This window comes from Bos javanicus, chromosome X (assembly GCF_032452875.1).
Source record: "Bos javanicus breed banteng chromosome X, ARS-OSU_banteng_1.0, whole genome shotgun sequence".
Classification (NCBI taxonomy): Eukaryota; Metazoa; Chordata; class Mammalia; order Artiodactyla; family Bovidae; genus Bos; species Bos javanicus.
The window spans coordinates 143,819,029-143,845,963 of NC_083897.1; the positions used below are offsets into that span (position 1 = coordinate 143,819,029).

The 26,935-nt window shown below is 47.7% G+C and overlaps 1 protein-coding gene across 2 annotated transcripts in view; it reads left to right on the plus strand.

Annotated features, from left to right (window-relative positions):
* The window catches only part of DHRSX (dehydrogenase/reductase X-linked), a 263,342-nt gene extending 240,765 nt beyond the window's left edge, over nucleotides 1–22,577 (plus strand). Inside the window, exons 10-11 of one of the 2 annotated variants that reach the window (XR_009734804.1) lie at nucleotides 18,235–20,951; nucleotides 21,042–22,577. The gene's annotated coding sequence lies outside the window, so the exon portion shown is untranslated. Of the gene's footprint in view, nucleotides 1–18,234 lie in introns of both variants that reach the window. The other variant, XR_009734803.1, reaches the window with a different exon arrangement.
* The last annotated feature ends 4,358 nt before the right edge of the window (nucleotides 22,578–26,935 follow it).

Genomic DNA, 26,935 nt, shown 5'->3' on the forward strand with positions numbered 1-26,935 from the left:
GTCTTTTCCAATGAGTCAGCTCTTCGCATCAGGGGGCCGAAGTATTGGAGTTTCAGCTTCAGCATCAGTCCTTTCAATGAATATGCAGGCTTGATGTCTTTAGGATGGACTGGTTGGATCTCCTAGCTGTCCACGAGACCCTCAAGAGTCTTCTCCAGCACCACTGTTTACATACCATCTTTTCTAATCGATTTATCACTTGTCCTTTCGAACGTAAAGCGTTCCTCACTGTGACAGCTGCAGGCATTTGGGACTGCAGTTGGCGGGCGGTCTCAGGGGCTCTCCGTGAGAATGAAGGTGGTTCTCTCACCAGATGGTGTGGTAGGACCCGAGTTCTGTTCAGAGCAGCTTACAATATGCCTCGTCAGTAGAAGCCTGCAAGAGCTTCTTGAACTGAATTCCTGTGTCAAGTCCAGATTTGATGTGTGCATGCTAAGTCGCTTCAGTCGTGTCCGACTCAGTGGGACCCCATAGAGGGTAGCCCCACCAGGCTCCTCCATCCAGGGAGTCTCCAGGCAAGAATACTGGAGTGGGTTACCATGCTCTCCTTCAGGGGATCTTCCTGACCCGGGGATGGAACCCGCGTCTCTGAAGTCTCCTGCATTGGCAGGCGGGTTCATTTACTACTTGTGCCACCTGGGAAGCTCCAATCCCATCAAAGCCCAGGTCTGATGCTTGATCGTGAAATCATCGCATGCCACGTAGAAACGACGTTACACCCCGGCCACCTCGGTGTGGCTGGCTTAATCGTTACGCCCTCCTTGGCTTGCCTGGTTTCCTCCTTTGTCTGACCTCCCAACCCCTCGCCCCACACGAGAGCCCCTTCCCCCTCCCTGCATTCGATCCTCAACCCAGGCTCTGCTTCCGGGAAAACAGTGGAGACACATGACTTTCTCTGATGGAGCTTAAGGCTGCAGGCGGGTGGGGTCCGCTCTCACCCTCTGGGAATCCTCTGCCATTTCCATGAGCAGAGACCTGCCTTCCAGTGCAAGCCCTGTGTCTTTCTTGGAGGGCTCTGTTGATCGCTGAAACCCACTGGAGTCAAAAGGTGGGAGTCTGCAAAAGCCCCACAGCCCCGCCGCTCACTAAGGCACTCATGCGGTGTTGTTCAGCGGCTCAGTCCTGTCCAGCTCTGTGCGACCCTGTGGACTGTAGCTGGCCACGATTCTCTGTGTGTGGGATTCTCTAGGGAAGAATACTGGAGTGGGTTGCCATGCCCTTCTCCAGGGGATCTTCCCGACCCAGGGATGGAACCTGGTCTCCAGCATTGGCAGGCAAATTCTTCACCGTCTGAACCACCTGGGAAGCCCTGCCAATGCACACGGAGTATAAATACCCCACCTCCCACACCTGCCCCCAGATCACCCTGGGAAATCGTTTCCACCGTTTCTCACAGCATCACCACGATATTACCCTCCCCAGTCACCTTGACGGGGCTGGCTTGGTAATTCCTCCCGCTCCTTGGCCAGTTTCTGTCATTGTGTGACCTCCCCAGACTTGGCCCAAATTTGCCCAAGTTCACGCCCATCGAGTCTGTGATGCCATCCAACCATTTCATCCTCTGTCGCCGCCTTCTCCTGTCTGTAATCTCTCCCAGCATCAGGTCTTTTCCAGTGAGTCAGGTGTGATATTTGGGCTAACTCTGGGAGATGGCAAAGGGACAGGGAAGCCTGGCATGCTTCGGCCCTCAGCGGTCGCGAAGAGTCGATCACGACTTGCTGACCGAACAGCAAACGACCTCTGTACCTACTCTGCTAGAGCCCCCTGTCCCAGCCTGCGTGCAGCTCACAACCCAGGCTGAGTTTCTGGAAGCAGGATGGTGGAGACGGGATGCATCCACCTGCTGTGTCGAGAACAGTCTATGATGATGCTGGAGACGGGGATGGCCCGTGTTGCGTACAGAGGACGTCTGAGCAGAGACGCTGGTACTTTGAGCATCCTGGAGATGGAGGTGGGTGGGGAGAAGCACCCTCTCTGGGGTTTTGATGAGCCACACGCATACACGGAGGGAGTATGTGTGCTTGTCTGGCCTTCTCCTCCCCCCCCGCCCCCGGAGCTTCTCCGGTTCCCGATGACTCCGTGTCTTCTCACTTTGCCATCTCCGCTCCTCTGCCTTGACACCCATCACCACGGTCTGGCTTACTGACACCATCGCACCATTGAAGGCTTTTGTGGAGCGTGGCGGAGGCGTCAGACACTCAGCCAGGCACCGGGCAGACAGAAATGAGCCCTTGCAGGCCCCAAGGTGTGATGAACAGATGCCAGAGATCATCAGGATATACGGCAAAATGGTACCAAGTCTGTCTCCTGTGAGCGTGAGTTTGGGGAAACAGAACTTGTCAGTCTTTGCTGAGGAGTGGGGTTTGTTTTTGTTTTTTTGAACTTTTTATTTTGTATTGGGGGAGAAGGAAATGGGTAGCCACCGCAGTATTCTGGCCTGGAGAATCCCATGGATGGAGGAGCCTGGTGGGCTACAGTCCATGGGGTCGCAAAGAGTCAGACACGACTGAGCGACTAACACTCTCAGTGTCACACTTCCATCCTCCCCCAAACTCCCCTCCATCCAGGCTGCCACGTGACACTGAGCAGAGTTCCCGCTGCTGGACAGCAGGTCCTTGCTGGTTCTCCGTGTTAAACACAACAGTGTGTCCATGTCCATCCCAAACTCCCTGACTATCCCTTCCCCCATCCTTCCCCCTGGTGACCATAAGGTTATTACAGAGTATTGAGCAGAGTTCCCTGTGCTGTCCAGCAGGTCCTTGCTGGTTCTCCATGTGAAATACAGCAATGTGTCCATGTCCATCCCACACTCCCTATCCATTTACCGTGTCTTTCCCCGCTGGCAACCCTAAGTTCGTTCTCTAATAAGTCTGTGAGTCTCTTTTATGTTTTGTAAGTTTATTTGTGTCATTTATTTTTAGAGTCCGCATATAAGGGATGTTATGTGATATTTCTCCTCTGTCTGACTTTATGAGTAGTTTTTTTTTAATTTTTAATTTTACAATAAGGGCTTTATAGTATCATGATGGTTTTCACCATATGTCAGCATGAATCGGCCATAGGCATACACATGTCCCCTCCCTCCTAACTTCCCCCATCTCCCTCCCCACCCCACCCTTTCAGGTTGTCTGAGAGCACCGGCTTTGGGTGCTCTGCTTCATATATCAAACTCCCACTGGCCTATTTGAAGTATGGTTGACTTAAAATATTCTTAGTCTCAGGTATGAAGCAAAATGATTTAGTTATATGTGAATCAGTTCAGTCCAGTCGCTCAGTGGTCTCTGTATCTTTGTGACCCCATGAATCGCAGCACGCCAGGCCTCGCTGTCCATCACCAACTCCCGGAGTTCACTCAGACTCACGTCCATCGAGTCGGTGATGCCATCCAGCCATCTCATCCTCTGCCATCCCCTTCTCTTCCCACCTTCAGTCTATACATGAATATATACGTATATTTTTTGGTTCTTTTCCATTATCGATTATTAATATAGTTCCCTGTGCTTTACTAGTAGGTCCTTGTTTATTTTACATACACTAGTGTGTATCTGCTAAATCCAACCTCCTAAAGTCACCCCCTCCTGCCCCTCTGGGGACCATAAGTTTGGTTTCTATGTCTGTGAGTCCGTTTGTGTTTTGTAAGTCACCTCACTTGTACTACTTTTTAGAGTCTACATATAAGTGATACATTTGCCTTCCTCTGAGTCACTTCAGTCAGTGGGATCATCCCTGGGTGCAGGCATGCTGCTGCAAATGGCATGGCTTCCTTCCCTTTTTTATGGCTGCGTAATATTCCATTGCGTATATGTACCACATCTCCTTGATCCATCGTCTGTCGCTGGACACTTGGGTTGCTTCCACGTCCTGGCTGTTGTAAATAGTGCTGCAGTGAGCAGTGGGGTGCGTGCATCGTTTTGAATTAGCGTTTCCTCTGCATGTGTGTCCAGGAGCGGACTTGCTTGATGGATTTTTAGTGTTTGGAAGAACCTCTGTACTCTTCTGCATAGTGGCTGTGCCGTGTTCATCACCATCATCAACGTTTACAACCATTACCACCTTCATCACCATCACCAGCCTCACTGGCATCAGTATTATCACCATAACATTCACCACCATCGTTATTATCACCGCCCTCATCCTCACCACCATCGTCGTCAGCGTCACTGCCATGACGCCCACCATCATGACGTCATGACGTCACGACGTCTGTGTCGTCATGACGCTCGTCGTCGTCATGACGCTCACCATCTTCATCCCCATCACCCTGCCCATCCGCGCCATCACGGCCGTCATCACGAGGTTCGCCATCAGTGAGGCCACCGTCGCCTCCGTCAGCATCGTCACCTCCGTGATGACTCACATCATGATTGCCACCGTCACCAGCAGGCTCACCGCCGCCCTCCACGTTGCCGCCAGCACCGCGCTCACCGTCGTCCCCCCCGTCACGCTCACCGTCGTCCCCACCACCATCGTCAGCGTCCTCACGTCCACCGTCACCTCCTCCACCGTCATCAGCAGCACCACCGACACCATCATCGCGTTACAGAAGTTGAGCCTCGCTCACGGTCGCGGAGCTGACACCGTCACTCACACACAGACCTTCCAACGCGAGGCTCTCTCTTCCCATCCGCGTACCACGTGCCAGAAGCCGTCCTTCAAAGACAGACGCAGCGTGCCCTTTCCTCAGAAGCCGTCCTTCAAAGACAGACGCAGCGTGCCCTTTCCTCTCCTCATCTTCTCCCTACTTGCCCCTGGAATGGGGAACCACCCCCTGGACCGCAAGGATACAAACCATAACTCAGGGTGTGGGAGCAGGGAAATGCAAGAACCCTGCTTTCTGAGGACTGACACGAGCCCTGGACCGCTCCTCGGGGTGACCTTTACAAGCGACAACGTCACATTCCCCCCATTTTCCAGCACTGCTGTTTTCAGCCTTCTCCTCCTGCCAGCCCGAATCCTGCTGCAGCCTTCAAGCTCCACAGACCCTGTAAACCACCCCCCCGGTCCCCCTCCCCATTCCTGCACACGCGCCCAACCCTCCATCCTAACTACTCTGCAGGCAGCTCAGCCATTTTCGTAATCTGATTTGCTTTTGATCGATGTCGGAAAGAATAAAAGCAGGGGGTTCCCAGGGCAGACCTGGACCAGAACCATCAAGGTGCATCAGGTGAAATCGCTGAGGATACATATTTGAAAAGTGTTGGCTCATCGTGAGAGATGTCTGGGACAGCTCTTAACACAGGATTTTGTAAAAACCCAATATACTCTAAAGTGTACCTCTTTCCACCTCTGGCCCAGATCCAGCCAGCAAATAAGGGAGGTCTTTCCTCTTTGATCCTTCATCCCAATTTGATCATCACCGATAAATGAGATCAAAGCTTCCAGACCCTCATGTCTTAGAGCCTTCTGGGAAAGTGAGTGTTGAGCCATCATCAGAGTGCAGCTGGATGTCAGCATGGACAGCTCAGTGTCACAGGGGCATCACTGCCTTTCAGCCTTGCCCTGCCAGGATTTCACAGTCCTTGCATGTGGCTTGGGAGACACAGCTCTAGGAGGAACAGTGATCCTAGGAGTGAGTCTAGCGTCGCGGGGCATTTTTCTGACACAACGAGATGCTGATTGTCAGAGATAGTAAGGCTCAGGGCTCGAGAGTGGTTTCTGTCCCAGAGACAGGCTTCTTTTTTTTTTTTTTGAACTATACAGCAAAGAATCTGCCTGCAATACAGTAGACGCCGGTTCAATCCCTGGGTCTGGAAGACCGCCCTGGAGGAGGGCAACTCACTCCAGTATTCTTCCCTGGAGAATCCAATGGACAGAGGAGCCTGGTGGGCTATACAGTCCATGGGGTCGCAAAGAGAGACAACTGAGTGGGTAACCCTTTCACCTTTCAGGGGTCAGGGCTGGACGGTGGTGTCTGTCACAGGGAGAGGTTCTTTTCTTCAATTGAAGTATAGTTGATTTGCAATGGTGTGTTAGCTCCATGTGTCCAGCAGAGGGACTCAGTTATTGTTTGCAGATTATTTTTCTTACATGTTTTTATAAAATACTGTTGTTGTTCCCTGTGGCTTCCCTGGTGATGCTAGTGGTAAAGAACCAGGCTGCCAGTGCAGGAGACATAACAGACTCAGGTTTGATCCCTGGGTCGGGAAGATCCCCTGGAGGAGGGCATGGCAACCCAGTCCAGTATTCTTGCCTGGGGAATCCCATGGACAGAGGAGCCTGGCGGGCTGCAGTCCACGGGGTCACAAAAGAGATGGACACGACTTAGCTACTGAAGGAACAAACATTTTTGCTCACTGTCAGTGGGTGGGATCTTAGTTCCCTGCCCAGGGATGGAACCCCAGCGCCCTGAAGTAGACGTGCAGAGTCTTAACCACTGGACCCCTAGGAACCCCAGTCAGTCCTTGTTGATTGCATATTTCGTATACAGCAGTGTTCCTTCCACTATATTAAGTCTCTGTTCATCCCCAAATCCTGATTTACCTCTTCCTCAGCCCTTTCCCCTTTGGTAATCCTATTTGTTCTCTATATCTACGAGCTTGCTTCTGTTTTGTAGATTTGTCTTATTTTAGATTCTACATGAGTGATAATGTGTATTTGTCTTTCTCTGTCTGACTTACTTCACTTACTGTGACTCTGTCTAGGCTCATCTACATCGCTGCAAGTGGCACCATTTAGTCCTTTTTTATGACTGCGTAATATTCCACTCTGTATATATGTACCGCATTTTCTTTATCCGTTCCTCTACTGGTGTACACTTAGGTCACTTCTACGTCCTGGCTATTGCAAATAGTGCTGCTGTGGAAATAGGGGTGCATGTGTCTTTTTGAACCATAGTTTTTTCCAGAAATATGCCCAGAAGTGGGATTGCTGGGCCATATTGTAGCTCCATTTTTAGTTTTTGGAGGAACCTTCATGGTTTTCTCCATCATGGCTGCACCAGTTTAGATTCCCACAACACTGCAGGAAGACTCCCTTCTCCCCACACCCTGGGAGGGACCATCTTGATATCACCAAGGCGAGCTGCAGTCTATCTGTGACCCAGAACACGGCCCTGAAATTCTGAGAAAGCACAGAGCTGATGTTGTTGGAGAAACAAAACCCTCAGTTTGTAGGATGTTTATGCAAAATGCCAGCTGGGAAATACATGGAAACAGTTCTGTCACTGACCTTCCAGTGGCCAGGACGGCTCATCAGAAATGCCTGGAGAGCTGGCTCTGCATTGACTCCTAGCAAGGGCTGTGTGCAAAGCCAGCTCAGTGTTGACCAGAAAGAGACATCTGGGTCTTTCTGCCAAAAATTCAAATTAGTCTTGCAAACAGCAAGGATTTAATCCTGCCCAAAGAAAATGGGATTAAGGGAATAGCATTTCAGAAAATGCTACTGGAAAAAATTTCAGAAGATGGAGCACAATCCTTGTATTTATTTTTTATGTGCATGTTTTATTTTATATTAGGGTACAGCTGATTTAAAAAATGTTGTGACAGTTGCAAGTAGACAGCAAAGGGACTCAGCCATATGTATACATGGATCCATTCTGCCCAAACTGCCCTCCCATCCAATCTGCCACATGACATTGAGCAGAGTTCCCTGTGCTGTCCAGCAGGTCTTTGCTGGTTCTCCATGTTAAACACAGCAGTGTGTCCATGTCCATCCCAAACTCCCTAGCTATCCCTTCCCCCATCCTTCCCCTCTGGGAACCATAAGGTGATTACAGAGGATTGAGCAGAGTTCCCTGTGCTGTCCAGCAGGTCCTTTCTGGTTCTCCATGTTAAATACAGCCGTGTGTCCATGTCCATCCCAAACTCCATGACTATCCCTTCCCCACATCCTTACCCCCACATGTTCATTTTCTACGTCTATGAGTCTGTTTCTTTTTTGTAAGTTCATCTGTATTATTTGTTCTTGGTGATGGCTTAGTTGCTAAGTTGTGATCAGCTCTTTGCAACCCCATGAATTGTAGCCTGCCGGGCTCCTCTGCCCATGGGGTTCTCCAGGCAAGCATACTGGAGTGGGTTGCCATTCCCTTCTCCATTTCTTCTTAGATTCCCCATATAAGTGATGTCACGCAATACTTCCGCTTCTCTGTCTGACCTATTGGACCTCACTTCATATGATCATCTCTAGTTCCATCCACATCGCTGCAAAGGGCATTCATTCCTTTTCATGGCTGCGTAATATTCCACTGTGTCAATGTACCACATCTTCTTTCTCCATTCCTCTGTTGATGGACACTTGGGTTGCTTCCATGTCCTGGCTGCTATGAACACTAGGGTGCATGTGTCTTTTCAAATTATGATTCTTCTCTGGGTACCTGCCCAGGAGTGGGATGGCTGGCTCACACAGTAGTTCTGTCTTCAGTTTTTTAAGGAACCTCCATCGTGTTCTCCATAGTGGCTGCAACCAATTTACAACCCCTCCAACAGTGTAGGAGGCATTCCTTCTTTTCACTTGAATGTATTGTTTGCCCCACATACAGCTGCTCTGGGGGTTCGGGCTTCAACATATGAACTTTGAAGGGACCTGGACCGATGGACGTGAGTTTGAGCAAGCTCTGGGAGTTGGGGATGGACAAGGAGGCCTGGCGTGCTGCGGTCCATGGGGTCACAGAGAGTCGGACACGACTGAGCTACTGGACTGAACTGAACTGAAGCTATCCGTAGCAGCAGGCTTGAGAGAGCCATGCAGGACTGTCAGAGCCCAGCACGCACAGCTCAGCTCCAACCTCATTCCGTGACTCAGTGGGAAGCTCGCCCACCCTGCTGGGAACCTGCTGTCTCTAGGAGCCAACCCAGCCCCTCCCCGTGTCTGCAGAACCTTCATGCCTCTCAGGTCCACTGCCCTGCTGTGTCCCTCAGCCCCGGTCCCCAGCCTTGCCACGCAGATCCCAGCTGCCAGGACCTGGCGTTGACTTTAAAAAAAAACAAGTACAACGTGAGAGCTGTGAGTTAAGTTCGACTTGGGTACGAAATGAGGACTGCAGCTGTGGAGACAGCACCTCAGACAGCTCTGAGAAACTGCTCCAAAGAGGCAGGGAGGGGTAAAGTTAATACAGATGTGATTTTGGTAAACGGGGGTGGTTTAGTCACTCTGTCATGTCTGACTCTTTGCAACCCCCTGGACTGCAGCCCGCCAGGCTCCTCTGTCCATGGGATTCTCCAGGCAAGAAGACTGGAGTGGGTTGCCATGCCCTTCTCCAAGGGATCTTCCCGACCCAGGGATCAAATGCATGTCTCCTGCATTGGAGGTGGATTCTCTACTGTCTGAGCCACCAGGGAAGCCAAATGGGGAGTTTGTGCAATCAAAGGGGTAATATTTTGCAAAAAGGTTTCTGCTGATCTCATCGACTGTCGGGAGCCAGCGTGAGGACCTCCACCCATGGCAAAGGTCATGAGGAAGGAGGCTTGACATACGCAAAGGTGGGATCGAGCCTCAGGAGTCCCCTTGGAAATTTTCGAGCACCTACCCCCAAAACCAGAGTCTGCCTACTTTACTACTTTGTGCTCTCACCTACACCTCTGACTTTCCGGGGGGCTGTCCCCCACCACCTCTTTGGGAGAAGGAGTTAACTTAGAGCTCCAGTTAATCAAAACTCCTGGGCATGACAAGAGTGTTTTAACCTACAAACTTTTCTGAAGGTTCTCTAGCCTTCCTGACAGGCTTGTCCGGCCACATGTGATTGTTCACAGCCTCTCAACCATGAGAGGCACGAGATGTTTTAAACCTTTTAAAAATAGGTTTTTTAGAGAAGTTAGAAAACTATTAGTATAAGTATAGTGGGCTGATTAAAAATTGTATTGGTGAAGGGTTTTTTATTTGTTGAGCCAATGTTTACTGTTAAGTCTCTACATCCCCTGTTTTTATACACATTAATGAATATATGGAAAAAAATAAGTATTAATCTTTGATATTAATCACGTTGGACCTTAGGCTAAGCAAATTTTTTCTTTAAATAAAACCCACTACACCCCCACCTTATAGGAATGTAATTTAATCTGGTACCTTCGGAAGGTGGCGTCTGTTTTAAAAATAATCACCCCTGGAAAAATAAGTGTTTTGGTTGACTGACTGCTGTCACAAGGAGAGGGTCATAAATTGTCAGCAGGCCCCCTGGCCAGAAGATGATGTAACACCCCTAAGACCTCTGTATCATTTGTATGAAGCACCTGACTTTGATAAAAGTCAGGACTGTTGACCCCACATGACTTTTGTATAACATCTCAGTGTATAAAAACAGCCTGAAAAAATTAAAAATGGGATCAGTTCCTCAAAAGACTGGTCTCTCCATGTCGTTTTTTCTCTCACCTTTTGGCTGAATCTACATCTGAAACGTGGAGGCTCGTCAAGCCTACTAATTATTTCTGGGCTTCTAAGATCTGACCGAGGAGGCCTTAGTGTCTCCTCTCCTTCGGGAGAACGGGAGGACGCCTGCGGCCTATGTAGGTGACGTAAATTCTTTGCCTTAGAATTTTATTAGCTTTCCATGTAAAGCAAGTTATTCAGCCTCTTTTCTCCACTGAATTTTCCTACTGAGCTATCTTTATTCTATTACTCTTTATATCTCTAATTAATATTTAATTAAAGCTATTGTATCCTGATCACCGAAGCCGTCGCTCCTTCAAATTTCCCTGGATCCACCGGGGCTGGACCCCGACAGTGGTGCCTGAACAGGGACTTCTTCTAGTCCCGAGGAATAGTTATCACTATGAATGGTTTCAGGGCTTCTCTAGGTAGGAGGAAATATGAGAACTGGCTTCGGAAAGAATGGGCTCCTGAAAATATCTATCTGAGGACCTGGCCTTTTGCTGTCCACCCTGAGGTCCCTTTAGGGGATGTGGAAGGTCAACAGCTGCAGCAACACTTGGTCTAATCCTTGTGAAGTTAGATGGCCAGCATCTGTGGTAAGGGGCAGTTTGTTCTTGACTCTGGCTTTGGTGACTGGGCTTCAGCAGTGGGTCAGTCGGTAAAAAATCTGCCTGCAGTGTGAGAGACCCGGGTTCAATCCCTGGTCTGGGAAGATGTCCTGGAAGAGGAAGCGGCACCCCTCTTCAGTATCCTTGCCTGGAGAATCCCCATGGATGGAGGGGCCTGGCGGGCTGCAGTCCATGGGGTTTGAAAAGAGGCAGACACGAGTGAGTGACAGTCAATTTGGTGACTGAAGCTACCTCCGGTTCCTTAAGCCCACTGGCCACCGTGGAAGCAGGAGGTCAGTGCAGATTGGAATCCAGGCCACCAGCCCCCCAGGGGAGGTGGACGAGGAGTCCCCCGGCCCCACGGCCAGCTGCTCCCACTGGGTTTACACGACGCTGCGTTTCCTGAGCAGTGAAGTCTAACCCGCCCCACTGAGCTGCCTGGGCTGTCTGCAACCCCCTCTCCAAATACCCGCTGAATCCCAGCCCACATTCTGCCTCCTGGGAAACCTCCCAGTCCAAGACCATCCACAGAGCTCTTGGAAAAATCAAACGTGCCCTGGATAGATACCCAAGAGGAGAAAAAAAAAAAAAAAAAAAAAGGCAAGCACACTGGGACGTGAAACTCCATCCGCTCAGCACCCATGAGCAAAGGCAGCTGTATTAAGAAAAGTGTACAGAAAGAAAAAGTTGCCTCCACGTCACAGCTGTTGCAAACAGAGGTGCATTGAACGTTGCAGGCTGTGTCTCTTTTTTCGGCTTCCTCGGTGGCTCCAATGGTAAAGAATCTCCCTGCAATGATAGAAGAGCTGGGTTCGATCCCTGGGTCGGGAAGATCCCCTGGAAGAGGGCATGGCAACCCAGTCCAGTGTGCTTGCCTTGGGGAATCTCCATGCACAAAGCAGTCCAGTGGGGGCTACAGTCAGGGGGGGTCTCAGAGAGTCAGACACGACTGAGCTCAAGCACAGATGTGTCTTTTTCAATTCTGGTGGATTCGGAGAAGGAGAGGCTGTGACGGTTTGAGAGCGTGGCATTGAAACAGATACATTACCATGTGTTAACAAAAACCAACTGTGAGATTCCCCTGTGAGTGAATTTCCCCGGCGTCTCCTTGTGTTTTTTCCTTGTGGAAAAGAAATGCAGGTAAGTCTTGAGCTGGGGGTGGTTTTCTCTTCTTTTGGGGGTTTACTCTGTAATTGCTTATTATTTATTAATATGTGATATTAATAATTATATTAATAAATGTAATAAATATTATGTGACTATCACTGTCCACAGGAATACAGGATCCAAAATGTCTAATTGGGTCCCTTAAAAATCATTTTAGTATCTATTTCTGTTTGCTTTATTTATTGGGGGATGATTATAAATTTTAGCATCATTTACTCATTTTTATTGATTTATCTTTTAATTAAAAAATGTGTATCTGGTTTTATTTCTATTCTACTACAGTGAAGAAAGCATATACATTTTACAGATAAGAAATATGACAATACTTTTTCTTTGTACGCGTGCATTTCTGATTCTGTTCCTTTAACTTAACTATACATTAGGTTTTTCTGTCTATCCTGTTATATTTTAAAAAGTGTTGCCTTAGCTACTGTGATCACGTGTTTATTGAAGCCTAAACAGATTGAGCAGATTTGCTGCTTCTCAACCCTTTCAAAATATTTTTTTGAGTAAAAAATTAGTATGTGGTTTTATTTACATGCTGTTATAATGAGGGAAGCATATACATTTTACAAATAAGAGATACGTAGTTTTTCTTTGTAAGCATGAATTTCTTATTCTGTCTCTTTCACTTAATAATGTGTAAGGATTTTACTTCATGCTGTTATGTTTTAAAAATGTGGCCTGAGCTACTGTGATGACTTATATATTGAGCCCTAAACAGGCCACGTAGGTTTCCAAGTTTTCAGCTTCATATGAATGAAATGATGTCATGCGGTTCCCTCAGTCTCCCCTCTTCTGTTAATATGTGTTAGTTCCTGCTGCACAGCAAAACGTGACTCGGACACACGGTGTACATACATCCCTCCGTCTGGCATTTTTATTATTTTTAATTATTTAAAAATCGTTCTACACTATTTTTCTCATTATAATAATTTTTCAAAGTCATTTTATCACTTAAACATTTCTTTTCATCTTTACTGTATTATCATTTCAAATTACTTTTTAAACATCATTTTGTCACATTTGTCATTTTTATCGTATTAAATCTATTTTTAAAGCCTCTTTCTATCAAAATCTTTTTACAGTCTTTTTCTCATTATAATCGTTTTCAGTCATTTTATCACTTAAAAATTCCTTTAAATCTTTGTATTGTCATTTCAAATCATTTTTTAAAAAATACTTTTATCAACATTTGTCATTTTTATCATATTAAATCTTTATTTTTTAAATACTCATTTATTTCTAATTTTTTTTTGCCAACCACGTGGCTTGTGGGGTCTTGCTTCCCCTACCGGGGATAAAACCCCTGGCAACTACAGTGAAAGCTCAGAGTGCTAACCACTTGAACGCCAGGGAAGACCCCATTCCTATTTTTAAATAATTTTTATGTCTTATATATTATTTTTAAACTTTTTTTGTTTTTTTTTTCACTTTAAATCATTACCATTTTAATGTCATTTTAGCGTCTTTTGTCATCTTACTAATTTTTGAATGATTCTGATTTTTAAATCATGTTTGGCAACAGCTAATTGTTTGTTTCATCTTGTTGTATTGATATTTTTATCATTCCAGTTCACAGTCTAACCATATTTTTTGTCATTTTTATCATTTTGAGTCAGTAATATTTTAAAATTGTTCTTTTTTAAACAATTAATTTCTTTAATTGGAGGCAGTTACTTTACAATATTGTATTGGTTTTGCCATACATTGACATGAATCCGCCACGGGTGTACACGTGTTCCCCATCCTGAACCCTCCTCCCTCCTCCCTCCCCATCCCATCCCTCTGGGTCATCCCAGTGCTCCAGCCCCGAGCACCTTGTCTCATGCGTCGAACCTGGACTGGCGATTCGTTTCACATATGATAATATACAAGTTTCAATGCCATTCTCCCAAATCATCCCACCCTCTCCCTCTCCCACAGAGTCCAAAAGACTTCTATACATCTGTGTCTCTTTTGTGGTCTCGCATACAGGGTCATCGTTACCATCTTTCTAAATTCCATATATATGTGTTAGTATACTGTATTGGTGTTTTTCTTTCTGGCTTACTTCACTCTGTATAATAGGTTCCAGTTTCATCCACCTCATTAGAACTAATTCAAATGTATTCTTTTCAATGGCTGAGTAATACTCCATTGTGTATATGCACCACAGCTTATCCATTCATCTGCTGATGGACATCTAGGTTGCTTCCATGTCCTGGCTATTATAAACAGTGCTGCGATGAACACTGGGGTACACGTGTCTCTTTCCCTTCCGGTTTCCTCAGTGTGTATGCCCAGCAGTGGGATTGCTGGATCATAAGGCAGTTCTATTTCCAGTTTTGCAAGGAATCTCCACACTTCTCCATAGTGGCTGTACTAGTTTGCATTCCCACCAACAGTGTAAGAGGGTTCCCTTTTCTCCACACCCTCTCCAGCATTTATTGCTTGTAGACTTTTGGATCGCAGCCATTCTGACTGGTGTGAAATGGTACCTCATTGTGGTTTTGATTTGTATTTCTCTGATAATGAGTAATGTTGAGCATCTTTTCATGTGTTTGTTAGCCATCTGTATGTCTTCTTTGGAGAAATGTCTGTTTAGTTCTTTGGCCCGTTTTTTGATTGGGTCATTTATTTTTCTGGAATTGAGCTGCAGCAGCTGCTTGTATATTTTTGAGATTAATTCTTCATCAGTTGCTTCATTTGCTATTATTTCCTCCTTTTCTGAAAGCTGTCTTTTCACCTGGCTTATAGTTTCCTTTGTTGGGCAAAAGTTTTTAAGTTTAATTAGGTCCCATTTGTTTATTTTTGCTTTTATTTCCTTTACTCTGGGAGGCGGGTCATAGAGGATCCTGCTGTGATTTATGTCAGAGAGTGTTTTGCCTATGTTCTCCTCTAGGACTTTTATAGTTTCTGGTCTTACATTTAAATCTTTAATCCATTTTGAGTGTATTTTTGTGTATGGTGTTAGAAAGTTGTTCTTACCCTTACCAGTTCCTTTTATTCTTTTTGTATTTTTTAAATCATTTAAAAATCATCTTACCAATTTGTCATTTTTTATTCCTTCTTGTCCTTTAAGAATCATTTTTGTCGTTTAAAGAGCCTTATCGTTTAAACATCATTGTTATCAGTTTTGCATGTATATCATTTTGCATCATCGTTTGGGAATCAATAACTAAAGTGATGCATCAGTTGACGAGTCAATTTATTGCATCACTCTGTATCATTTGTGCCGAAGTGCAGCATGAGGAGGCTAACAGTGCAGCAGAGAAGGAAGAACAGCGCCCCCCCACCGCGATTCTTCCCCCTCCTCAAGCCCTGCACGCCCGCCTCCCTGAAATCAAACTTTTATGCTCCTTCCGTCTTGCTGCCTCCTGCCCCCTTGACTCACAGATGCTGCTGCTTGCGCGTGAACCAGGTGAGCGGCCAGCAGAAGGCACGCCGACAGGACAGCCAAGGACACAGCATCGGGGAAGGACCCGGGCTGCTCAGGGCTCACGGGGCCCAGCGCCTGAGGGCCAGCGCCCAGGACCACAGCACGCGCGCGGGTCGGTCCCGGGACGTCCGAGGCTCCGGGGGGGCGGGCGGCGGCGGGGGCGGGTTTAGGCGCAGGGAGATGGGGCCGCGGGGGAGACACAGCCCCACCTCCATCCCCTCACTGTCTCTCTCTGCCTTCCCGCGGGGCTGACGTCCACCGTCGCCCGCCCGAGGTGAGCTCTGTGGGGCAGGGATGGGGGTGAACACGGAAGGCGGAGCAGCTGATGAGAACGCCCGCTTGCTGTCTCCATCGCGCTCTCCACCGCCTGGACTCCCTGTCCACTCTCTGCTCACAGACGGGGGGACTCCTGGTGGACGTTCCTCTGCAGGCCACCCAGAGTCTGCTATTCCTTACTTTACTTTGTTATGGAAGCGTAATTTACAGCGTGGCTAGTTTCAAGTGTACAGCTAAGTACATCAGGAATACAGATACATATATATATTTTCAGATTCTTTTTTCCATTATATGTCATGACAAGATACTGAGTAGAGTTCGCTGTGCTATACAGCAGGTCCTTATTGCTTATTGTGTATGTATGTTCTTGTTCAGTGGCTCAGTCGTGTCCGACTCTTTGCGACCCCATGGACTGCAGCACGCCAGGCTTCCCTGTCCATCACCAACTCCTGGAGCTTACTCAAACTCACGTCCATTGCGTCGGTGATGCCATCCAACCAGCTCATCCTCTGTCATCCCCTTCTCCTCCCGCCTTCAGTCTTTCCCAGCATCAGGGTCTTTTCCAAGGAGTCAGTTCTTCGCATCACATGGCCAAAGGATTGGAGTAGAGTGTGTATGTTAATCTCAGACTCCTAAGTTATCCGTCCCCATTTCCACTTTGGTAACCACGCGTTTGTTTGCTATTTCACCAAGTCTGTTTCTGCTTCACAAATAAGTTCATGGGTATTACTTTCCACTTATATTTCCACATATAAGTGGTCTGACATGGTATTTGTCTTTCTCTGTCTGGCTTATGTCACTTAGTGTGACCATCCCTAGGTCCATGGACACGTAAGAATCTGCCCATGAACATTTCTCTGTAATCCACTCCACTTTCGGTACGTGTATTTACTTTTTCTGTTGAAGCCATGAAATTAAAAGGCGCTTACTCCTTGGAAGGAAAGTTGTGACCAACCTAGATAGCATATTCAAAAGCAGAGACATTACTTTGCCAACAAAGGTTCGTCTAGTCAAGTCTATGGTTTTTCCTGTGGTCATGTATGGATGTGAGAGTTGGACTGTGACTAAAGCTGAGCGCCGAAGAATGGATGCTTTTGAACTGTGGTGTTGGAGAAGACTCTTGAGAGTCCCTTGGACTGCAGGGAGATCCAACCAGTCCATTCTGAAGGAGAGCAGCCCTGGGATTTCTTTGGAAGGAATGATGCTAAAGCTGAAACTCCAGTACTTTGACCACCTCTTGCGAAGAGCTGACTCATTGGAAAAGACTCTGATGCTGGGAGGGATTGGGGGCAGGAGGAGAAGGGGACGACAGAGGATGAGATGGCTGGATGGCATCACCAACTCGATGGAGGTGAGTCTGAGTGAACTCCAGGAGTTGGTGATGGACAGGGAGGCCTGGCGTGCTGCGATTCATGGGGTCGCAAAGAGTCGGACACAACTGAGCGACTGAACTGAACTGAACTGAATATACAGTCCCTGTGCTATGCAGAAAGTCCTTGTTGCTTATCTACTTTACATAGAGTAGTTTGTATCTGTTAACCCCAGCTTCCTAATGTATCCTTCCCGGTTGATAACCATAAGCTTGTTTTCTGTGTCTCTGAGTCTGTTTTGTAAATAAGTTCATTTGTATCATTTTTTTTTCAGAGTCTACTTGTAAGTCATATCACATGGTATTAGTCTGTCTGGCTTACTTCAGTTAGTATGACCATCCCTAGGCCCATAGAGACCTAAGAATCTTCTCATGGATATTAATCTGTAATCCACTCAGCGTTTGTTACTTATTTTTAACTTTTTTATTGAACAGAGTCTATTTACAGTGTTGCTGGTTTCAGATGGACAGCCCAGTGATTCAGTTAGATGTATACATATGTATCTAATCTGTCTCAAATTCCTTTCCCATTTAGGTTGTTACATAGCATTGGGCAGAGTGCTGTGAGCTGTACACTAGGTCCTTGTTGGCAATCTGGTATATATATACTAGATTAAATCTGTTAATCCCAAGCTCCTCATTTATCCCTTTAGCAATCATAAGTGTCTTTCCTGTGCCTCTGACTCTTTTTCTGCTATGTGAGTCAGTTCCTTGGTCTCATATTTTACATTCCACACGTAAGTAAGAATGTCTCTCATATTCTGCATTCCACACATAAGTAACATCATCACTTTTGTCCTTGTCTTACTCAGTGTGACAGTCTCTAGATCCAGCATGGTGCTGCGAAAGCTATTATGGCCATTCTTTTTTATGGCTGAGTAATATTCCATTGTCTTTATGTACCACCTCTCTTGCATTCACCTGCTGATGCGCACGTAGCTTGTTTTGCATGTCCTGGCTATTGTAAATAGCTCTGCTGTGAACAGCTGGGGTGCGTGTATCTTTTTTTGAATCATAGTTTCGTCTGGGTCTGTGCCGAGGAGTGGGCTGGCAGGGTCACGTGGTGCCTCTCTGTTTATTTTTTTTTTAAGGAACCTCCGTGCTGTCCTCTGCCTCATGGCGGCACCAATTTCCATTCCCACCGACTCTGCAGGAGGGCTCCCTTCGCTCCCCGCCCTGGAAGGGACCGTCTTGAGCATCCCCGAGCTGAGCTGCACTCTGTCCGTGACCCGGAACTTGTCCCTGGAATTCCGAGAAAGTGCAGAGCTGAGGTTACCGGACAAGCAAAGCCCTTGGGGGTAGGATGCTTATGCCAAAGCTACCTGGGAAGTATGTGAAGATGGTTCTGCCCTTGACCTTCCAAGGAGCCAGGAAGACTCATCAGACATGTAGTAGGAGCTGGGTGTGGGCTGACTTCTGACAGGGCTGTGAGCAAAGCCAGCTCCATCTTTTAAGAAGATATCTGGGTCTCTACGCCAAAAACTCAAATCAGTCTTTCCAAGACCAGGGATTGAATCACTCCCATAGAAAATGAGATTAAGAAGGGAAAAGCATTTCAGAAAATGCTACTGGAAAAAAAGTCCAGAAGGCTCAGCATAATCCTTTGAAAAGATGCTTTTATAGGAGTGTGATGAGGGGCGTGTGTGAAAGTGAAAGCCTGAGTCACTGAGTCGTGTCTGAGTCGTTGCGGCCCCATGGACTGTAGCCTGCCGGCTCCTCTGTTTGTGGGATTCTCCAGGCAGGAACATTGGAGTGGGTTGCCATTTCCTAATCTAGGGGATCTTCCCTACCCAGGAATCAAACCTGGGTCTCCTGCATTGCAGGCAGACGCTTTACCATCTGAGCCACCAGTGCGAGAGGTTTATTGTATAATTACAGACCGGGAGCCAGAGAAATCATGAGAGTTAGTAGGGTATGCTCTGGGCGAACTTAAAAGATGCTCTAATTCCAAGAGAAACACATACAACACGTAAAAATGTCAGCCTCCATGTAGTTGCAACGTTATATTAACATCACTGTGCGTTCCCTCCTCGGTCAGTGAGATCCTCCTTTCTCTCCAAGCGTCTCTGACTTCCCAGCAGCTTCATCATCTGAGAACGCACAGGCGTGGGCATTCGTCAGCAGAGGCGGCCCGGACAGACACCCCACGGGGACACAGGTATCCCAGGTGGGACTGGGTCGGGGGCTGCGAGATGCCGCCTGGTCTCTGTGTCCTGACGCGGCGTCAAGAGAGACAGAGAACCAGAGACAGAGGGGCATGGGGAGAGAGAGAGAGAAGTCTGGAGAGAGAGAGAGAATTGGAGAGTCAGAGAGAAGCAGAGACGGAGAGGGACAAGGAGCCCAAGGACAGACAGATGCACATGGAAACTGAGCCTGGCAGAGACAGAGAAATGGGAGGAGCGATAGAGACAGTGAGAGAGAGGCAGAGATCAAGAGACAGAGATGGAGAAACAGAGAGTAAGAGAAGGGGAAATAGAGGGAGATGCAGAGAAGAGACGGACGGAGAGCGGGTGGTTAGAGCAGTAGAGAGAGACGCAGAGACAGAAAGACAAGCAGAGAGAGAGAGATGGAGAAAAGCAGAGAGAGAAGGAATCAGGCCTAAATAAATTATATACAGACACACAGATATATATACAGAGAGAGAGAGAGAGTCAGACAGAGGAGGAGACGGAGAGAGGCAGAGAGGCGGGGAGAGGAGACAGGCAGAGAGAGAGACAGAGAAGCTGAGAGACAGGCAAGCAGAGAGAGAGATGGAGAGGTCGGAGTGGAGAGACAGAGAGTGACAGAAGGAGCCAGAGGCAGAGACACGGGCAGACGGAGAGTCCCCGAGAGGCAGGGAGAAACCGAGATAAAGAGGCAGCGATGGACACAGAGAGAGAAGCAGAGACAGAGACACAGGGGGAGACGCAGAGAGACTGAGAGAAGCACAGAGACAGCCCAAGAGGGGGAGAGAGAGCGTCAGAGAGACAAAGCGGAGAGACAGGAGGAAAAGGTGGGAGAGACGCAGTCGGACGGAGAAGGAGAGAGACCCGGAGAACCAGGGAGACGAGAGAGAGACCCAGACAATCAGAGGTGTGGGAAGAGAGGCGGAGAGTCAGGGAGACAAGAGAGAGACAGAGAGAGGCAGAGAGAGAGAAGGAGAGAGACCCGGACAAACAGAGGAGCAGAAAGAGAAATGGAGAGTGAGGGAAATGAGAGAGAGAGACAGAGTCACAAGCAGCAAGACAGAGACAGGCAGGCATACAGACAGCACACAGAGAGACAGGGAGAGGCAGAGAGAGGGTGGGACAGACAGAGAGACAGAGAGGCAGGCAGCAGAGTATTTGAGAGAGACAGGGCAGAGATGCAGGAGAATGTCAGACGGAAAAGAGAAGCATAGACAGACGTCAGGGGAGACAGAGAGAGATGCGGAGAGACAGAGAAGCAGAGACAGAGACTGACAGAGAGACAGAAAGACGGAAGCAAAAGCAAACACAAGAGACACAGACCACGGAGTGCAGACAGAGACACAGAGAGAGGGAGATGGAAGACTCAGAGAGAGAGAGACGCAGAGACGGAGAAGACTGAGCATCAGAGAGATCTGGGAAGGGCAGAGACGCAGAGAGGCGAGGAGAGACAGAGACAGCCACGCAGACGGCGGAAAAGAGGCTAGAGGAACAGGAGCAGAGACTCAGAGGCATCGAGACAGAGCGAGGGAATCGGGGGGAGATGGAGCAGAGGGGAGAGAGGCGAGCAGAGAGACAGACAGAGAAGCAGAGAGATGGGGACAGACACACAGAAGCAAGGAGACACAGCGGAGAAAGGAGCCGTCCACAGACCCAGAGAGACAGAGATGCAGAGAGGCAGACAGACAGGAGAGAGGAGAGAGCGAGATAAACAGAGAGAGGAGGACAGCCAGACACAGAGACGCAGAGCGAGAGAGATGCAGAGAGGCAGACAGACAGACAGGAGAGAGGAGAGAGCGAGATAAACAGAGAGAGGAGGAGAGCCAGACACACAGACGCAGAGAGGAGAGGCTAGAGGCAGCAGAGACTCAGAGGCATCGAGACCGATGGAGAGAATCGGGGAGACACAGAGCAGAGGGGAGAGAGGCGAGCGGAGAGACAGAGAGTCAGAGGGACAGAAGGTGAGCGAGATGCAGAGACAGTGAGTCAGATGCCGGCAGAGACAGAGAAGCAGAGAGACAGACAGACATGTGAACAGAATGACAGAGGCGAGCAGAGAGACAGAGAGTCAGAGGGACAGAGCGAGAGAAGTGTAATCTCGCCAGACAGAGAGGGCCGAAGAGCAGAGCTAAAGACGGGGGGAGACAGACAGGCAGATGGAGAGTTAGAGAAGCAGACAGACAGATGGAAAAGACATGCAGAGAGACAGAGAGTCAGAGAGAGACACAGACAGACAGTGAAGGAGACAGAGGGTCAGAGAGGGAGAAACAGAGATGGACACAGTGAGACAGACAGAGGAGGCAAGAGTCAGACAGAACAGCAGTGAGCGAGATGCAGAGAGAGACACAGAAGCAGAGAGACCGAGGCGTGAGCAGAGTGACGGACGGAAGCACAGAGGTAGAGGGACTGTTATCTGCGGAGAGGGAAGCAGAGACAGAAGCAGAGACACTCACAGAAGAGAGACGGAGAAGCTGAGAGACAGACACACAGTCAGAGACACACAGAGAAACAGGGATCCAGAGAGACACAGTCAGACAGGGAGATACGGAGACCAGCAGACAGAACCTGACAGAGCCGGAGACACATGCAGAGATAAAGAAGCCGACAGACACAGGGAGGCAAAAGCTGAAACCCAGAGCTCCCTGAGACGGGGAAAAAAAAAATGCAGCCACATGGGGACGTGAAACTGCGTCCCCTCAGCACCTGCCAGAGAACGCATCGATTTTTTTTTTCTTTTTACATTTATGTTCTTTATTTTTTTATTGAAGGAAAATTGCTTTACAGAATTTTGCTGTTTTTGGTCAAACCTCAACATGAATCAGTCATAGGTAAACATATATCCCCTCCCCTTTGAACCTCCCTCCTATCTCCCACCCCAACCCACCCCTCTAGGTTTATACAGAGCCCCTGCTTGACTTTCCTGGGCCCTACAGCAAATTCCCCTTATTTAAAAATAAAAAAAGAACAACCTGGTCATTAGCGATCAGAGCTTTGCAACTGGGTTGAGCGCTTAAGAGAACGTTCTGGAAGATGAGGCATACTCACAGATGGTGTGGAGATGAGAGAGGCCCCAGAGCAGACCCTGCACGGGCTTTGGTTTTGTGACTTAGCTTTGTGTCGAAGGAGTGGATGCGGGAAGGTGTGAGCGACCCCACAAGCTTGCTGGGCGTCTGGTGGAACCAAAGACAGCCATTTGTACAGAGGATCTGCTAAAGCCCCTATGCCCTGAAGAATGTGTTTGTCGGTGGCATTAAAAATAATACAGTTCAGTTCAGTCACTCAGTCGTGTCCAACTCTGCCACCCCATGGACTGCAGCACGCAGGCCTCCCTGTCCATCACCAACTCCCGGAGTTCACTCAAACTCATGTCCATCGAGGTGGTGATGCCATCCAACCAGCTCATCCTCTGTCGTCCCCTTCTCCTCCTGCCCCCAATCCCTCCCAGCATCAGGGTCTTTTCCAATGAGTCACCTCTTCGCATCAGGTGCCCAAAGTATTAGAGTTTCAGCTTCAGCATCAGTCCTTCCAATGAATATTCAGGGCTGATTTCCTTTAGGATGGACTGGTTGGATCTGCTTGCAGTGCAAGGGACTCTCAAGAGTCTTCTCCAACACCACAGTTCAAAAGCATCAATTCTTCGGCACTCAGCTTTCTTTATAGTCCAACTCTCATAGCGGTACAAAATGATATAGTCCAGCTCTCACATCCATACAAAGTGATACATATATTTCAAAGTCATCACTCAAATTATAGTGGAAGAAGGACAGACTGCGGGAAAAGCACAAGACTAACTTTGTACCTTTTTCATGATCCTGATACAGGTGATAACACTGTTGTTCAGAAAGACCACCTACTGATGGGCATAATGGTTACGTGAAAAAGGCCCTTTCTAAACGAGAGAGGCGGCGCTTCCCTGGCGGTCCAGTGGTGGAGAATCCTCTGGCCAACGTATGGGACACGGGTTCAATCCCCTGGTGGGGAAGATCCCAGGTGCCTCCTGGCCAGAAACCCAGAACATAAAACAGAAGCAACATTGTAACAAATTCAAGAAAAGGCTTTCAAAATGGTTTACATCAAAAAAAAAAAAAACCTTGAAAAACATAAATAATCCAATTTAAGGTAGGCAAACAATAGGAATGGGCATTTTCCCAGATCAAAGAATAGCCAATAAGCCAATGAGAAGATGTTCACTTCCAAGGAATTGCATAGCCAGCATGAGATAGCCCTCCACACACACTAGACTGGCCATAATAAAAAAAAGGGATTAACAAGTGTTATGGTGGAGAGAAATTGGAAACCCCATCGTGCTTGTCTGGATATAAAATTGTGCACCACTCTGGAAAACCACTTGGCATAGGTTTTAACGTAGACTTACCGTGTGACCCAGCAATTCCATGTTTATTTCTGTACCCGAGAGAAAGGAACACGTGTCTACACAAAGACGTGTGCATGGATATTCATAGCCACATGACTCATAATAAAAAACAGAAACGACCCTAATACCCAACCACTGATGAATGGATTAGTAAAAGGTGCTCTGATTACCTCGTGAAACACTTTCAATAAAAGGAATGAAATGTCCACATGGCTGTGTTTAACATGGAGAACCAGCAAGGACCTGCTGGACAGCACAGGGAGCTCTGCTCAATGCTCTGTGATAACCTTATGGTTCCCAGGGGGAAGGATGGAGGAAGGGATAGTTAGGTGGTTTGTGATGGACATGGACACACTGCTGTATTTAACATGGGAGATCCATAATTTTGTGAATATACTAAAAACCACTGAATTACTTTTGAAGAAAAGTACACGCACCCACCCCCCAATATTCATAGCAGCATTATTTACAATTAGCAAGACGTGGAAGCAACTTAAGTGCATCAACAGATGAATGGATGAAGAAGATGTGATATGTATATACAATGGAATACTCCTCAGCCATAAAAAAGAATAAAATAATGCCATCAGCAGCGACACGGATGGATGTAAAGAGTGTCGTACTGCGTGAGTCACAGAAAGATAGCATATGGTATCACTTATGTGGGGAATCTGAAAATGAAGATAAATGACCTTATCTGTGAAACACACACAGACTCACAGAGACAGAAAGTTAACTTAAAATTATCAAAAGAGAAAGGAGGGCTAAGTCAGGAATTTGTAACACACACTACTTTGTATAAAATATGGGGAATCTGAAAATGAAGATAAATGACCTTATCCATGAAGCACACACAGACCCACAGAGACAGAAAATTAACTTAAAATTATCAAACGAGAAAGGAGGGGTAAGTCAGGAATCTATAACACACACACTACTTTGTATAAACTAGACTAATGGCAGGAACCTACTGTACAACCCGGGAAACTCTGTTCAATATCTTGTAATAATTTATACTGGAAGAGATTCTTTAACAGTTTATACTGGAAGAGATTCTTAAGAAGTATAGAGTTGCCATTTCCTACTCCAGAGACTCTTGTATCTTGTAATAATTTATACTGGAAGCGATTCCTTAACAATTTATACTGGAAGAGACTCTTAAGAAGTATGGGGTTGCTATTTCCTACTCCAGAGACTCTTGTCAACTGAGGCATTGAACCTTCACCTCCTGCATTGGCAGATGAACTCTTTATCACTGCACCATCTGGGAAGCCTGTACACACACACAAACCTGTACATCGAATTAAAAACCAGAGACATCACTTTGCCAGCAAAGGTCCACCTAGTCGAAGCTATGGTTTTTCCAGTAGTCATGTATGGATGTAAGAGTTGGACCATAAAGAAGGCTGAGCACCAAAGAATTCATCCTTTTGAACTGTGCTGCTGCAGAAGACTTGAGAGTCCCTTGGACTGCAAGGAGATCCAACCAGTCCATTCTGAAGGAGATCAGTCCTGAATATTCATTGAAAAGATTGATGCTGAAGCTGAAGCTCCAGTGCTTTGGCCACCTGATGTGAATAGCTGACTCACTGGAAAAGACCGTGATGCTGAGAGAAGAATTGAGGGCAGGAGGAGAAGGGGATGACAGAGAATGAGATGGTTGGATGGCATCACTGACTCAATGGACATGAATCTGAGCAAGCTCTGGGAGATGGTCACGGACAGGGAGGCCTGGCATGCTGCAGTCTGTGGGGTCACAAAGACTCAGACACGACTGAGCGACTGAACAACAATCACTTATATGTGGAATCTTTAAAAAGTTACAAACTAACTAACAAAAGAGAAATAGATCCACAGAGAACAGACACCTTTGCCAAGAAGAAGGTGGGGGAGTGTACTGGGAGGTCTTGATTACACATGCAAGCCACTATACAGAGAATGGATTAAGCACAAGGTCTTTCTGTACAGCACGGGGAACTATATTCAATATCCTATCATAAAGCCTAATGGAAAACAATATGAAAAAGAATATATCCATACCGAAACACGCACGCATATATATAAAACTGAATCGCCTTGCTGTACAGCTGCAACTAACACACTATTATAAATCAACTCCATTCCAATAAAATCATTTTCTTTAAAGGGCATTTGGAAGAAGGAGCTGAGATGTCCCTGTACCAGCGTAATGCCCGTGGGTCGATTAAAAACTCCAGAGACATAAATTGTCTGTTGTTCAGTCACTCCGTCGTGTCTGACACTCTGAGGCCTCGTGCACCGCAGCACGCCAGGCCTCCCTGTCCATCACCAACTCCCGGAGTTTGCTCTATGCGACCCCGGATCCTCGAGCTGAGTGAGCACGTTAACGACCTTGAAAGGTCAGCACCATCTGAGTTTTTTTCCCCCGGTGTTGTGGACAAGCGCCAGGAGGTCGGTGAAACTCTCGGTGGAGACATCCAGCTGCTCTCCCGAGACGGGTGTCGTCATCGTTCCCTCGGGAAACGGATGGAGAAGGTGGCCTCCGGGATGCCAGGCACCTTCAGGACCGCGCTCAGCCCAGGGTTCGCCGTGGGGGACTCCCTCCAGCCTGGGCGTGATGCTCCGTTCTGTCTTTGGAGACTCGTGGTTTCTGAGCGCCAGGCACAGCAGGCAGTGACGCACGGTCACGCCAAGAACAGAACGTGCGTGCGTGAGTCCGCACGGATGGAAACGCGAGGCGCGCTGGGATTCTCGCAGAGCTGTGGACGCAGCGGGGGAAGGACAGGGCGCGATGAGCTGAGACGCAGCGATGAGCTGAGACGCAGCGATGAGCTGAGACGCAGCGATGAGCTGAGACGCAGCAATGAGCTGAGAGAGTGGCCGTGACGCCCATACATTACCGCGTGTTAAACAGACGGCCAGTGGGAAGCTGCTTCGAAGCTCAGGGAGCCCAGCTCTGGGCTCTGTGATGACCTGGGGGTGGAGACAGATGGGTGGCGGGTCAAGACAGAGGGGAAACATGTATACATACGCTGAGCCACGTTGCCTAAAGCAGAAACCAACTCAACCTTGTAAAGCCATTATTTTTGCTCCGTCACTCAGTCATGTCTGACTCTGTGCGACCCCCACGGACTGTAGCCCCACCAGGCTCCTCTGCGCATGGGATTCTCCAGGCAACGATGCTAGAGTGGATGGCTATTTCCTCTTCTAGGGGATTGAACCCCCGTCTTCTGCATTGGCAGATAGATTACTTACCACTAAGCCACCAGGAAA